Below are 14491 nucleotides of genomic sequence, written 5' to 3'. Positions count from 1 at the left end.
ACAGTTCTAAACAACTTGTTACACATGGATGGGAAGGAGCTTTGAAAAATTTCGCTGTACCCTTTCTCTCTTTTGTTCACACTGTATAAAGAGATGCTAGCTATTTCTTACTTGCTTTCAGTCCTGGTAGAGCAGGACAGAACTGGCAATATAACTAGAAGTCCTGCTTGTGAGCTGTCAAACCCAATTCCCAGAGCAGAAGGCTTAGATAATGTCTGGTATCCATCTAAAATGAAATGAATCTCTGAAACTTTTTGGGTAGTTTTGGTCATTGTGACTATAAATGTGCTGTAGTCAACTAGTTAATATCCTACTTAAACAAAGTTGACTTAATGAAAAAACTCTGATTGTATACAGCTGTATACCATTAATATTTTTGTACAGAGCTTTTAACATACAGGAAGATATAAAGTAAATGAACAATACATGACCTAAGACAATACATAACTGTTTCCTTAGTTCCAAAAATGCATTTATTGATTTTGTTTTCACATGGTCAAGATAATACAAACATTTGTCAGCGTCATCCTTTAGCACTCAGCCCATGCAGAGCTATTAAAAGTTACCCTTATAGATCTCACCACAAATAAAATGCCATTGCAGTACATACCATTACACCCCTCCTTCAGATTTACAAATAAATATGGTCTTCACAGAGTAGCGTTAGCAGTGTTAGAATACTTCAGTTGCTGTTGGTAGCAATAGGCATGATAATACTTTTGGGATGAATTATGTATTAATTGTTTTGTTGAAAAATGGAGATGAACTTTATTTATGGCTGGGTTTCTCTAAAAGGGTTACAAGGGTTGCTCTTCTATTGTGCACAGCAGGTTTTCAAATCAATATTTATACATTTTCTGCAATGCTAATGCAAACCTATCCATTTGTTAAAATAAACAATAAGACCTGACCTATTTACAGTGCTTTATATGTGTTATACCAGCTTCTCTATAAACATCACTGTAGAGAATCAACACTATGGATTCAGTGGTGTAATTTATCAAATATGAAATCTGAAAATTTAAGATCCCATTCTGTGGTCTTTTTATGTATGTAGCTCTCTGAAGTGGTGTGGAGGTCTGTGTGAGAATGGGTTACAGGACTTCATGATATAATTGCTCTCCCCCAGAATTTGGAAACTTATTGGAAACTTGAAAACCCAGACTTAGGTTCAAAGATCAGGCCACTTTCTCTGCTAATGCCCGGAAAAAGTAGCCCTTTTGAATCCAAATTTATACCTTCTGAAGATATAATTCATGTCTGTGAGAATATATCTCCATTCTAAATTGCTAGATTTCTTAATACTCTTCCCATCACTCCTCACCTTTGACCCTGCAGAATCACTGCCTACTGAAAGGAGAGGGGGTTTTAGCCCACTTGGCTCATTCATCTTTAAATCTTTTCTTCGATCTTCTTTCCCTTTTAAAACCAGGAGTGCTGACAACTGCACTGAGTGTTAGCTGAGCGAGTAGCCTTAATTTATCTTATTAGAATCTGAGCCCCAACCACCAACCTCATTTCACCTCAGACCTTTTCCCCACATTTATTAAAAATGACTTATGTTCCTCTCAGACAATTTGCATAGAAAAGATATGTCAAGTGCTTAAGTGTGATGGATCCCGAATTCAACAAACCCATATCAAAATTTTCACTATCTCATAACATTAAAAATTAATTTTAGATATATAATGAGAAAAGTCCTTATATTATAAATAAGAGCTGTAAGTAGCTGTATTGAGAAATTTCGTTTTGCACAGTGTGTGACTATGGAGGTGTATAACACCGAGATTGACTGATTCTTCTGTCATGTTTTGGTGCAAAATAAGAGATATTGCACTGACCACAACTATATCTAGAGAAGATTTTGATTGATATATTTGAAATAATAGATTCGATGTTTGAAAATTTTTTACCAAGACCAGTTACAGCTTTAAAACTAGGTACACAACTATTCTATAGACCATGTATTTAGTATTTCCTTATCTGTAAAAGAAGTTTAAATGTGTAATTTTTAAAAAATTAACTGTTTAATTTTACACTGGTAGAACATAGTAGAAGACTGGTAGAACAGACATATTTCTCTTTTTTAAAGTCAATGTTGTGTTGGTTTACATTCTCCAGGGATTTTCTTTAAGGAAGATAAAATTGGCAATTGAAGCACGCTCACAAGAATCCAAAAATAGATATTTAAGGTCAAAAAATGTCTTCATGATAGGCAAGACTCAGGTTCATCCCACTTAACTTCAGTTCCTACAATATTCCAAGGTAGTTCTACAGCTTTCTTCTACAGTCACCATAGAAATCAAAAGGATAAGGAGTTTCATCTTTCATAGTATCGGTGTCAAAGTTACGTGGATAGATTGTTGTTCAGATGCTTGAGTCTCCCCACTGGCTATGAAAGAGCACAAACAGATGTATTATACTGGTTACATCAGCTTAAGACAACTAAAACTAGGTGATGAATCCAGCCGGAAACCACTTGAATATTGAAACCACACTGGAGCTTTAGGCTCTTACTATTCCAATAGGGGAATGATGGAATTAATCACTCTCACTGATGGAGTACTAACCAATAGTTCAATTATGGACTAAAGATGACTTGTCAAACATACAATATTTCCATTATAATAATCTAAGTCTATAAGCACAGACTTGACTGATCTCATCTACAGACCAGGTTCAGCTCTAAGGTGAATATGCAGAGCTCCTTTAAAGTCCAGAACAAGCTGGCTGCTCCACCCAAAGAATGGCAAGAAGCAGCCACAGTCCTGCAGTAGCACCATCTTTTATGGGCTAAATCAGCAGCAGACTTACAAACGCAGATTCAAGATAAGGCTAATATTGAAGGAGAAATCTTGCTCAAAGATATTGAGCATCTCTATTTCTTTGATAAACAAAAGACACTAATAAGGATTTGATGAAAAACAAAGAGTTTTTATATGTACATAGGCATAATTTCCCTTGTAAAAGAATGAAAACTTATTTGCTTTTTCTTCTTGAATATTAAATATGTTACTTAGGGAAAAACCAATAACCTCAGACATAAGTACCTTTGTTGCCAATATTTTGAAAGTATGAGGCAAATAAACAACAAAACCAAGTTTTAATAGTCTCTTTAGTTCTCACTGCTCTTGTAATTTTTATCTTTGTTTTTTTTTTTTCTTTAAGATAGCATTCAACCTTCTGGCTAGAGTTAAATTTAAAGATGAATTTAAGATTGGTTATTAGGAAAGTAAAGTGCTTAACTTATTTGAACTGATTGCTGATAAAAAGCCTTTCAATATCACTTAGTATGCACTCTAAACACTCGACGGACAGAAGATACAAGTGCTCCCTCACTATAGCGAGAAGAGGCTGACTGTGCTCTGAAGTTGCTGTCCCACTGGCTACAGTTGACAAGACCCCTGTATTATCTGTTCTGCAAGTGGAGCACTCATACTTATCGTTGCAGGAGCTATCACTGTTACTTTTTCCCATATCATATTTAAGGAGACTGCTTAAGATATCCACTTCTTCCTCTAATTCAAATGTGACATTAAACGAGGTAATTTGTATTCACTATTGACATAGCCAGAATACAGAAAAAAGGAAATTATTTGTAGTGTTTGCCAACAGAACCATAGTGTGATTTCCTGGGAAGTAACAACATCATCAAGTTTTGTGCCCTTATATATAAAACATATATATATATATATATATATATATATATATATATATATATATATATATATGTCATTAGCCAAATTTGGAACAGTCCATCATGAAAAAAAAAGAAAACTCACAAAAAGTATGTACATGAAAAGTGGAGGAAAAAATTGCAAGAGTATCCAGCAGCCTTTACACTTTCTGTTATGTGTATTCTCTAGTTATAGAAAATGGAATTATGCTGGTTAAGATTCATTTAATAATACCATTCTCAAAATAGTTTCTGACAAACAACTGAATAAGAGTAAATTAAGGGGTAGGACTGTCTGTATTATTCAGGACTTTCTATTACATTTATGGTCCTTGCTGGTTTTTTCCAACCATTAGAATTAACACAGAAATACAGATGTGTCTAGGCAAATGAAATGACGTATAAAACAATCTCAAAAATGAAATACTCTGTCTCTTACAGTTTCTCTAAAGGCATCTGAAAAGAGCACTTATCTGAAATGTTTTTTAGCCATCCGAAATATCTTTTTATCAATGGAATTGCTCAAAAATTGGAAAACTGGCAAATCATTCTGTGTAAGTCTAGAGAGTTCATAATTTTTGCTTTATTTGATAACTTCTATAAAAATGTTGAATGTATGAATAGTTTAGTTTTTATCATGAATCAGTATTCCAACCTTCTTTTGAGGATTGTTGCACTTTTTATTTTCTTTGTCTTTTACTTCTACCTTCCTCCCTCTCTTTCTGTGTTTTTTGTTTCTTTAATGTGTTTTTCCACTTAGAAAATGAAAAGTCTTTGTTTCTTTGAAAGCTAAAAGGGTCAAAATAATGTGAAACCGAAAATATAAAAAAGAACATTCAGTTTCTCTAAAGAATAGAAAAGCCCCAAAAATTTATAATTGGGCCAAAAATCTGTTTTTTAAATACATACTCATTTTTGTGTTCAATCTGAGGACATGATTTTTTTTAGACATTATTACATTTTTTGGTAAGGATTTTGACACCATGTCAGAATAGCTAGCTAAAAGTATTAAAAAAATGAAATTCTCTGGTAAATAATTTTAAATTTGCAATTTGTATCATATTGCTTACACACATGAATGTAAAGCTGACGACTGAAAATTGGAAATACCTTTGTGTAGATTAACTTGAAATTAACATTGACCATGTCTTAGAGGTCAAAACAGGCAGTTCTAAAAATTTATTCAATTTTCCTCTACAGATGTGAAGTGCAATGCAATCTTCCTGATGTACAGATGATAAAGTGCATAGAGCCAAGCACAGGTGGGTTTTACAGTTGGGAAAACCAGCAGGAAACCATCTCATGGACCCACATGCTGCCACTCTACAAGGCTCAGGCTGCTTGTGCTGTACCACCTCTGCCCCAGGTATCGGAACAGGGGTGGGCTCGTGGCCACAGCTGTGCCTGTGGCAAGCTCCCCAGTGCTGTTCAAGGGATTTTAGGTTGATGTTGCCTTTTGGCATTACCTGTACAGCTGTCTAAAATCCCACAGCTTTGGAAGGGGAGCACATCATCTAGGATGGCTGTCTGCACCTATTCCCCACCTCCCTCTCCATCCTCTTCTGCAGCAGAGTGCTAACCCTTGTGGTGGTGTGGAGGAGCAGGTGGCAGCTATCTAATGTCTTGCTATGAAGCCACATGGACACATTTTTCCTGCATGCAGACACCCGAGGGTTTTACGCCTTTAGCACAGGCCCATCTGCTGCTCTCTGCTGCACATGTTGTAGAGGATACTAGTGCTTAAAGAAATGGGCAGTAAAACTGTGGCACACATACCTGGGACCAAAGCATCAGCTGACAAAGAGTTGGGGGTGCTGTGCTCTTTCTCAAAAGTTTCAGTGTCTGCCCCAGGTTATCAACATGGTTTTGAACTGTGCTAGAATTGAAGGATTTAAAATTATTTCTTAATTCATATTTTGATTATTTTCTTAGAGATGTATTGTATATTCAAGTACTACGCTGTTCTCTCTGAGGCTTAAATTTTTGGAACAAATTGAGATATAAACTCTGTATTTCTCTCCTTCTGCACATGACTAACCCAAAATAGACCAGTAACATAGAGGAGAAATCTGACAGGTATGCTTCAAATGTGGTATTATATAGGAAAACTACATTTCAACTACTACATTATCATAGTATGTTACTTAGATCAGTTTAGGCCTAAATAATTCAAGACAGAAAACAAAGACCAGTACTTAAGTTAGTTTCTAATATTCTGGGTGATGATCTACCCTTGTGGAGTTAAACACGGATTTTAGCTAGCCTTGGACTGCTTTTCAGAAAACCACCTCCTTGTGAAGCCTTCATCTCCTCAATCATGTCCATGATCTCCTAAGAACAGATATGTGGGAAGAATCACACTCTGCCACTTGTGAAAAGACAAAACCTGCGTGTGTTTATACATGAACGTGGAAGTACCAAATCCAATACAATTTCAGCAAATACAAATGACATCTTCTGCTTTCCTGACTTTTTTAATTACACTAAGCTGAGCAGATGATACTCCTCCAGAAGTTCTGAAGGTCACAGACTCACCCTTGATATCATATATCATGCAGAAGAAAATGTGAAATAGGCAACCATATATAAAGTATTAGATTTCCCAAAAGAGGAAACCTTTTCAATTGATCTGTTGCTAGGTCTTTAATTAAGAAGAACAAATCCACACCCCAAATCCTCCATATTGTTACACATATATATTATTATATCCCAGAAACCTAAATTCTCTAAACCCAGGGTTCCAACATTTTTCCATTTCTTTAATCTAGAAATTTGTTGCATTTGAGATGTTTTTTCTTTTTCTTTTTCTTTCTTTCTTTCTTTCTTTCTTTCTTTCTTTCTTTCTTTCTTTCTTTCTTTCTTTCTTTCTTTCCTTCTTTCTTTCTTTCTTTCTTTCTTTCTTTCTTTCTTTCTTTCCTTCTTTCTTTCCTTCTTTCTTTCTTTCCTTCTTTCTTTCTTTCTTTCTTTCTTTCTTTCTTTCTTTTTTTCTTTCTTTCTTTCTTTCTTTCTTTCTTTCTTTCTTTCTTTCTTTCTTTCTTTCTTTCTTTCTTTCTTTCTTTCTTTCTTTCTTTCTTTCTTTCTTTCCTTCTTTCCTTCTTTCTTTCTTTCTTTCTTTCTTTCTTTCTTTTTCTCTCTTTCTCTCTTTTTTCTTTCTTCTCTCTCATTCTCATTCTCTCTTTCTCTCTCTTTCTCTTTCTCTCTCTTTCTTCTCTCTGTTTCTCTCTTTCTTTCTCTCTCATTCTTTTTCTCATTCTCTCATTCTCTCATTCTTTTTTTGTCTTTGTCTCTTTGTCTCTTCCTCTCTTACCCTCTTCCTCTCTTTCTCTCTTTCTTTCTCTTTTTCTCTGTTCCTCTCTCTTTCCCTCTCTCTTTTTTTCTTCCTCTTTTTTTTTTTTCATTGGAGGAATAATTACAGTTCTTTTCAAATCTCCTAGGAAATTTTTCAGCTATGTAAAGTTATAACAAGATGTGACATCCAGTCCTAGCTAATCAGTGTTCAACACAGACCCACTATTGCAGTGCAGGGGGTGGCACTTTCAATTTGCCCGTGACACTGACCAGGTTTTTAAGGAACAGTGAGTGAAGGGAGAAAATAGCATAAAAATGCTTAAATTTTTATAGAAAAGGTATAACTTTGTAAGAAAGCACTATCATAAATTCAAAAAAAGTATATCTTAATGATACACTTAGAGTAAATCATTTGCCTTGAGAGACAGGAGGTCTCTGGTGACCTGTATGGCAGCCACAAGAGACTACCAGGCTAGCTACTTTCAGCTAAATGTACTCTCATATTAATATTTTAAAATGCCATAATGCCTCTCTGAAAACCTCAGAGGACAGATACATCAATTTGCGAGGTCTTCACTCCAGGAAATAGAAACAGGGATAATCTGCCATTAAAAGAAATAGTTCATTATGTCTGCTTCTTGGGAGCACATAAACTATGTCCCTCACATACTTATGTTGCAAATCCTCACTTTAATGTGAAGGGAAACACCATGCCCCAGAGCTTTATTGTCCCACTGTTTATTAGTACAAAAAGGTTTCTTGTGGTATGAAATCTTAAGCTTGTTGCAGTAATCAATCAGCTTCAAAGAGTCTCTTCCCTAAGACAGAATCATTACAAATAAATCAATTAAACATAAAGTTTCTATTTTCAGGAGGATCACAATACAGAATACCAGAAGTGCATCAGTGCACCATAGTTAGAGAAAGGGATTTTACTAGGTTAAACTGTTTTTTCTTTCCAAATCCCCCCCCTTTTTGTTTTGTTTGTTATGTTTTGTTTTGTTTTGTTTTGTTGCAAAGAAAAAGAGGTTTATTTTTTATTTCAGTTAAATCTAGAGTATTCCCCCCTTTATTGCCTATTTCAATATGAAAAATTTATATATTTATGAGAAAAATAAAAACTACTTAATTTATCTAGATTTAGAAAGGAACGAGAAATTAATTTGCATTGTTTTGGCTATTAAGGACACAAAATCAGAAAGGGATGAAATTAAATTAAATATGTGAATAAAAAAATTCATGTTTTATTGATTTACCTGCTGGAGGAGGTACCAGATATTAGGACATATATGGAATTTTTTCCTTGAGGATTTTTGGTTTATTGATGCTCAAATATGTTCCTGAGATTTCCCATGGCGAGAAAAAAAATCAGCAGTGACACCAATATTCACTCCTATTCTGTTCTATTCTATTCTATTCTATTCTCTTCTATTCTATTCTATTCTATCCTATTTACCAGTTTACTAATATTATCACCTTTCTTCAGTGTATAAACTGGCTACTCACTAAAATGTTTTGATCAGCTGGATTTTAATTTTCTGGGACAGGGATGGGTGTGTGGCTCTTTAAAAACACATACGTACAGGTTATGCTTATTTTCATCAACAACATGTCAAAGAAGGAGTCTTTTTTGTCTTGATATGGGAGGTGATGTTCTGATCCTGAGAAAAGTGATGATCTTAAGTTTCAAATTTCATACAGTTTTATACTGACTGCTAATTGCAAAATACTTTTGATGTATATTCTGCATGTCAATGTTCTGAGGAAAAAAGGTGATTTTAAGTGAAATAGAGCTGCTGCTTCTGAGCTGCTTCTGCTGTGCAGGTTGGAAGCTATGCTGTAAAGGATTCAGAAAAAGACAGCAGAGAGAGGACAGTCTTTGATGGAAACACTCACCCACATAACTACAGCCAGTTGCTATTTCTGACACACAGATATCTTGTGGATAAAGCAGATGCATGGTCATTTATGGCTGCTGGGCGTAGTCTTGTTTTTCTGTGTACACAACCTGAGATTTACTAGGTAGGGCCTCAGGTCTGATTTATAACAACTACTAGGGACTACAACAGAACTGTACTCGAAAAACTAAGCTGAAGGCTTGCTGAAGGCTTGCTTGAATCAGATGTCTAAATAAATCGATCATTTTTGTTCGACTTGCAGTTTAGACTCGGTTTCGACAATTTTCTCCATGGACAAATTCAGAAAAAATATTTTGTTTTGGATCACCTCAAACAAAATTGTCATGTGTATTTACTGCACTGATGTCAAACATTTTGTTCCAATATACCAGGGAACTGTACTTCTTGTCTGAGCACCTAGTATTGAGGAAATTTCGACCTGAACTTAGAGTTCCTTGAAGAGTACAAAGAGTACATCTTCCACTGCAAAAAGCAGCTTTCTCCTGAAAAATGATGCATTATCAGCTCACAACTCTGCTGATACAACACAGAAAACAGCTCTTGACTTGATGGCAAAAGGGACAAACTGATTCAATTGCAGTATTCATTCATGGCCCTTAACACGGTTTCTGAGTTGTGAACAATAATCACCCTTACTTTCTAAAAGCAATTTTTAAGGCTACATAAATCTGAACAATTTTGTAGTGGTGTTTTCACTTGCTATAGGTGGAGCTCAGGATTTGCAGGTTTGTCAGTCAAACCATTCAGTTAATTCCTAATACTATGTAGAATGAATCAGTATTAGAGAAACAGTTCCTAAAGTTCTTAACTTTTTACTTTGTTTCCAAGCAAGGTAATCTCGAGACAAATTGCATTATGCCTGTAGTAAAATAAAAAGTCAGGTTTCCAATACCACCTGGATATTTGGCACAAACTGAGTTTGTGGCATTCTTACCTTTTTATCCCTCACAGACATATTTCAGAGAAACAGAGAAGCATGGATCCACTCCAAATAAATTCTAAGACTACATAGTCTTGCAGAAAGGGGGGACTGTTTAGATAGTGTAGCTATGATCTTGCAAATATTTTCAGTAAGAAAAAGATTCTGGATGGAAAGCAAAGAAATGTATTTCTTGTCTCCTTTAGTCCTGATGGAAACTCGTTGGAGAAAATCAGTGTGGTTCTAATGATGGAGCTCATCATCCCTGCAGAATTCAGTAACAAGAACTACAGCAGTACAAATTGATGTCCTTAGTCTGCTGGAAAGAAGATTTCCTAGAGCCAGGAAATCAGGTCTGAATGCATGAGTTTATATTCTCCAGTCGAATCCCCCACAGTGAATCATGTTCATGCCCTACCATCTTACATCTTAGAACAAGATCTCCAGAATGGCGGGGGAATTTCCATCCTTGAAAATTTTAAGTCTGGACTATAAAAAATCCTAAACATTCTGGTCTGAACTCAGTACTGACCATGTTTTAGGCTGCAGGTTGAACCAGATGCCCTCCCAAGGTCCATTCCAGACCAAAAGTTTTTGTTATTTTACAGCGCTACCACTTGCTCTAAAAGAAAGACAAAGACACAGGAATTGTCAGAGAAGTGGAGTTCCTGCCAGGATTTCTACTTTTTATAGTAGTGCTGTTTTGCTGATCCTGGCAAGACAGTGGATAAAAAATATCGCTATGAATAAAAAAATTGCTGTGAATTAACACAATCAATCAATCAATTAATTAATTAGTTCTAGAACGATGACGAGTAGAAACAAAGATGAGACAATATTTGTGCAAAACATATGTGCCATGTAAAGTGCAAGAAATATTCAATCTTCTTAGAGCTACCACAATTTATCAGTTTACCTAGTCATATATCCATGATTGCAATGCTTGTAAAATGGCAGCGCTGAAAATAGCTGGCCCCAGAGGGCTTTCAAGGCTAGTGATGCCAAAGAATTAATTTACACTGAGATATGAAATTAACGTTTTGTTCCAAGGTGAAAGGAGAATAAAATAGCAGAGTGGTAAATCTGTGTGAAAGGAGCCGGCATCACAGCAAAGCTATCTTCCTTTATGAAAAACAAAATGAGCTAAAACCGTTCAGTAATATCCACTAGTTCCTTGATACATAATACACTGTGCATATGGTGAAATGTCAAAGTGCTCTTCCAGACCCACAAAGGAAACAAAGGTACAGAAAAACCTCTTACTATAACACTAATACTTCCAGGGAGTTGGCACTAATTCTGTCACTCTATTCAAAGTATAAGCATTCAGCTACATTTTCCTTTGACTTACCAGATGGTCCTCATAAGAGAGAAATATACCTTTGAATTAATAGCATACTTGCTGTTTTTGCTTATTTCTCTAAGGTAAGGTTGCATCAGAACCTCTAATTGCTATAATACACCTGGTCTGATAATAAACAAAACAAGTTAGGGATAGAAAGAGAATAGACTTGTGGTCATGTTAGGAGGCTTGTTACGTGCTTTGTCTGAATGCTTGAAAGGCTTCCACAGATGTATCACCTTTGGAATGTCGGATCTTCTGACCCTACCACTATAAAAGATCCTCTTTATGCAGCTGAGTGATAATAGAGAGTTTCGTTAATGAACACAAGGTACCATTTTACTTTCAGGGCCATGTACTTTATTTATTTATAGGGAACTTATTTGCACATGTAGACTGTACTTAACTGTCACCTTGCTTAAGCTAAGAGTGTAGTATATCTACAAGCTGGGGACTTGTTTCCAGCAGTCTGAAATACACCTTGTTAATGTATCTGTGAGCTAAAATCTGTATTTTGAAAATAAATGCCTACTTCTTCAAGATGATTTTGCCATGAAGAATTGCTGATTGATCTTCTGAGGACACACTGAGAACTACCCTGTAGAGGAATATTAGTTTAGATGAATTCTAAGTGCAAATTTTTGCCTTCATTAATTGTCATGACAAGCCCACTATATTTGATGTTTTCAGTTTCGTAATATATGGTTTTCTGATAGGTACACTTCCATAAAACGGAATTTAGTTCTGTATCATTGAATAGTACAGCATTAAAATAAATAACATTTCTGCTCCTTCAGGTCTTGCCTGTGAAGTGGTATCTCTCAAATTTTGCTACATATATTTTTCCACTTTTGATGATAAGGATTTTATATGAAAATCATTCATTATAGAAGAATCATCCATTGATTTCTGAAGTTTTTATATCAACCTTGATTGCATTATCAGAAAAATAAAACCTACTTTGCTTAGAGACAGTGGCGGGAAGAATTCACAAGGACTGTTACTATGACATCCTTCCTGTGACTCTTGTAGTTCAATCATGTACCCCAGTATATTACTGCATGCCAGAGAGCCATTAATTTCATCAATTGTATTTTCAAAATGTTTCTGCCTTTTGTTTATTAACTCTGGTACATGCTTTCCTGGTGCTTGGTCCATGAACCTCAAAGAAGCTCTCACTATCTTAGAGTGGATGACACACAGAGGAGCTAGGGCAGTTGTTATGGTGTCTCAGCATCTGAATTTGCTGCATTTAAGTCAAGGAATGCTTGCTGGTAACTGTTACTCTGTTAGTTTGAAGTCTGACTGGAAAAGCAAAACCTGAGCACATAAAATTATTTGTCATATGCAGAACATAATTTTCTAGAAAAGAACTAAGTGAAGGTAAAGGGATATTGTGTATAATATATACAAAGATTAGATCAGAAGGTGTCTTTTTCCATCAGCCTGCAAGTTTTTCATGGAACTGCTATTTTAACAAAGGATATTAGAAGACCATCCTAGCCAAAGATGCTCTTACAACCAAACTTTTTGCTTGGTTTTTAGGAGATCTATACCCATGTAGTCTTTCTTTCTGAATTTATCTTTAAATTTACTGTTTTATTTGGAGACTGGACTTTAATTAGCATAAGGCTTTCTCCTTCCTGCATTAATTTAAATGTTTCTCTTCCCAGCATACGCCTCCATGGCCCTTAAACAGTTAGTAAGTGACTCCCCATTTATACAGAGTGTATGACTTCCCACTATCTCTAGTATCAGTTTGACATTCTTAAGTCTAGAATGTGGCTGTAGTTATATGTATATACCCACTATAAAAAACTGTGCAGTAAAACTAAGCATAATTCAAAATTTTAAACAGAATAATTTAATATAGTTTATGATTTGCTGCTGACTGAGACTCTACCTGTTAACAAATATTTTGGGATGACAACTGAAATGGCATGGTTGTTACCTAAATCATTTTTAAATAGCCGCCTTTATTCTGCTAGAATATAAAGGTACCCTAAGGAGAAATATATCTGGACCCTGTTTTTTTAAACACAGTAATTGACTTAGGTTTTTTACTAACATGTTATTAATGCCTTCATACAGGCAAACTCTTCAGCTGCAGCCACCAAAGTACAGCAATTTGTTATCTGAGAAGTAAATTAGAAAGTTTGATTCTTTAGACATTATCTGGAGTAAATAGATGCACAACAGGAAAGACCACTGAGGGCCACATTGCTCTGAAACTATATCCTTACGGAATAAACGGCACTTAGTGTCTGCAAATGTATCAACATCTGGTGCACAACATGAAGTGGAAGAGGTGGATCATTTGGCTCTGCATTGTGAACTGCCCTGGCAGCCCTTGGAAAAATAATAGAGATGTTACTAAAATGACTTGTGGCAAGGGGCCAAATGCTGATATTTTTCACACAGCTGGACCTACCACTTAACCCAATGAAGTTCGCATGAATTTCAGTACGGGGCATGAATCTATCTATTTATTATATATCCATTTTAATAAACTGTTTGACCTTGTACTTTCTAAGCTTTGAATAAAATCTATTTGATTCACTGCAAAGCTTGCTACAGACATCTTATGAAGTTTGGTATTATTCAATGCTGTCTTCATTTTGCTGCATATAATGGTCCTATTCTTCACCATTCATGAATTATGTAGGTCAGTACATACGCATGCCAGGAAAACCTTTCTAGCACCTCATACAATCATGTGTTTTGTATATGTAATGACATACGTTATTGTGATTCTCTCAGAAATATTTCAGGGAAATACTAGAATGTTGAAATGACTATTTTTGTTTGTCTCCATCTGTATTGTCAAGTGAATTAGTTCTCATGAATGCCACTGTGCAGAGATAGAGAAGGAATAAAATAAAAAATGGGGAAAGGTGTGAAACTAGATGCTTGGCCAAAAATAGCTTTGCTATTCATGAAACATACTGCTGTGTTATGGTTTGATTTTGCAGGTTTGTGAGTTTGTATACTCAAGGCTAAGAATTATTGTTCATTGTAAAGATATAAATGCAAAAGTTATTAGAAATCTTCCTGTGCAATGATTGACTAAATAAAGGAGATTAGCTAAGACTCTGCCCTCATCATGTGTACCCTGATCTTTTCCCAAATCTCTATCATGGTTCATAAGCATTGCTGCTGGTAGTCTAGTTCAGATTAAGATTCGAGCATTTCTGGGTTCTGGGATGTTAAAATATTGCTACCAGTGAGAATGAGGCAAAGCTGGGGAACAGTTACTTTCAAAGCTAGAAAAGATTTTTGGATCATAATTGCTACTTGTCCATGCTTCCAAATTTCAAATTTTGTTTAATTTTGATTATTCACTTCAT

At 35.4% G+C, this 14491-nt stretch overlaps 1 long non-coding RNA gene across 1 annotated transcript in view; it reads left to right on the top strand.

The window, feature by feature from the left end:
• LOC109144037 overlaps positions 1–14245 on the top strand; it is a 58824-nt gene extending 44579 nt beyond the window's left edge. The window contains exons 4-6 of the long non-coding RNA XR_002044514.3: positions 4118–4230; positions 4877–5042; positions 10009–14245. This is a non-coding gene — a long non-coding RNA (uncharacterized LOC109144037). The remainder of the gene's footprint in view (positions 1–4117; positions 4231–4876; positions 5043–10008) is intronic.
• The last annotated feature ends 246 nt before the right edge of the window (positions 14246–14491 follow it).

The sequence above is a fragment of the Corvus cornix genome, chromosome Z (assembly GCF_000738735.6).
Source record: "Corvus cornix cornix isolate S_Up_H32 chromosome Z, ASM73873v5, whole genome shotgun sequence".
Taxonomy (NCBI): Eukaryota; Metazoa; Chordata; class Aves; order Passeriformes; family Corvidae; genus Corvus; species Corvus cornix.
Note: the sequence above shows the minus strand (reverse complement) of the source record. Positions and strands in the feature narration are given on the sequence as shown.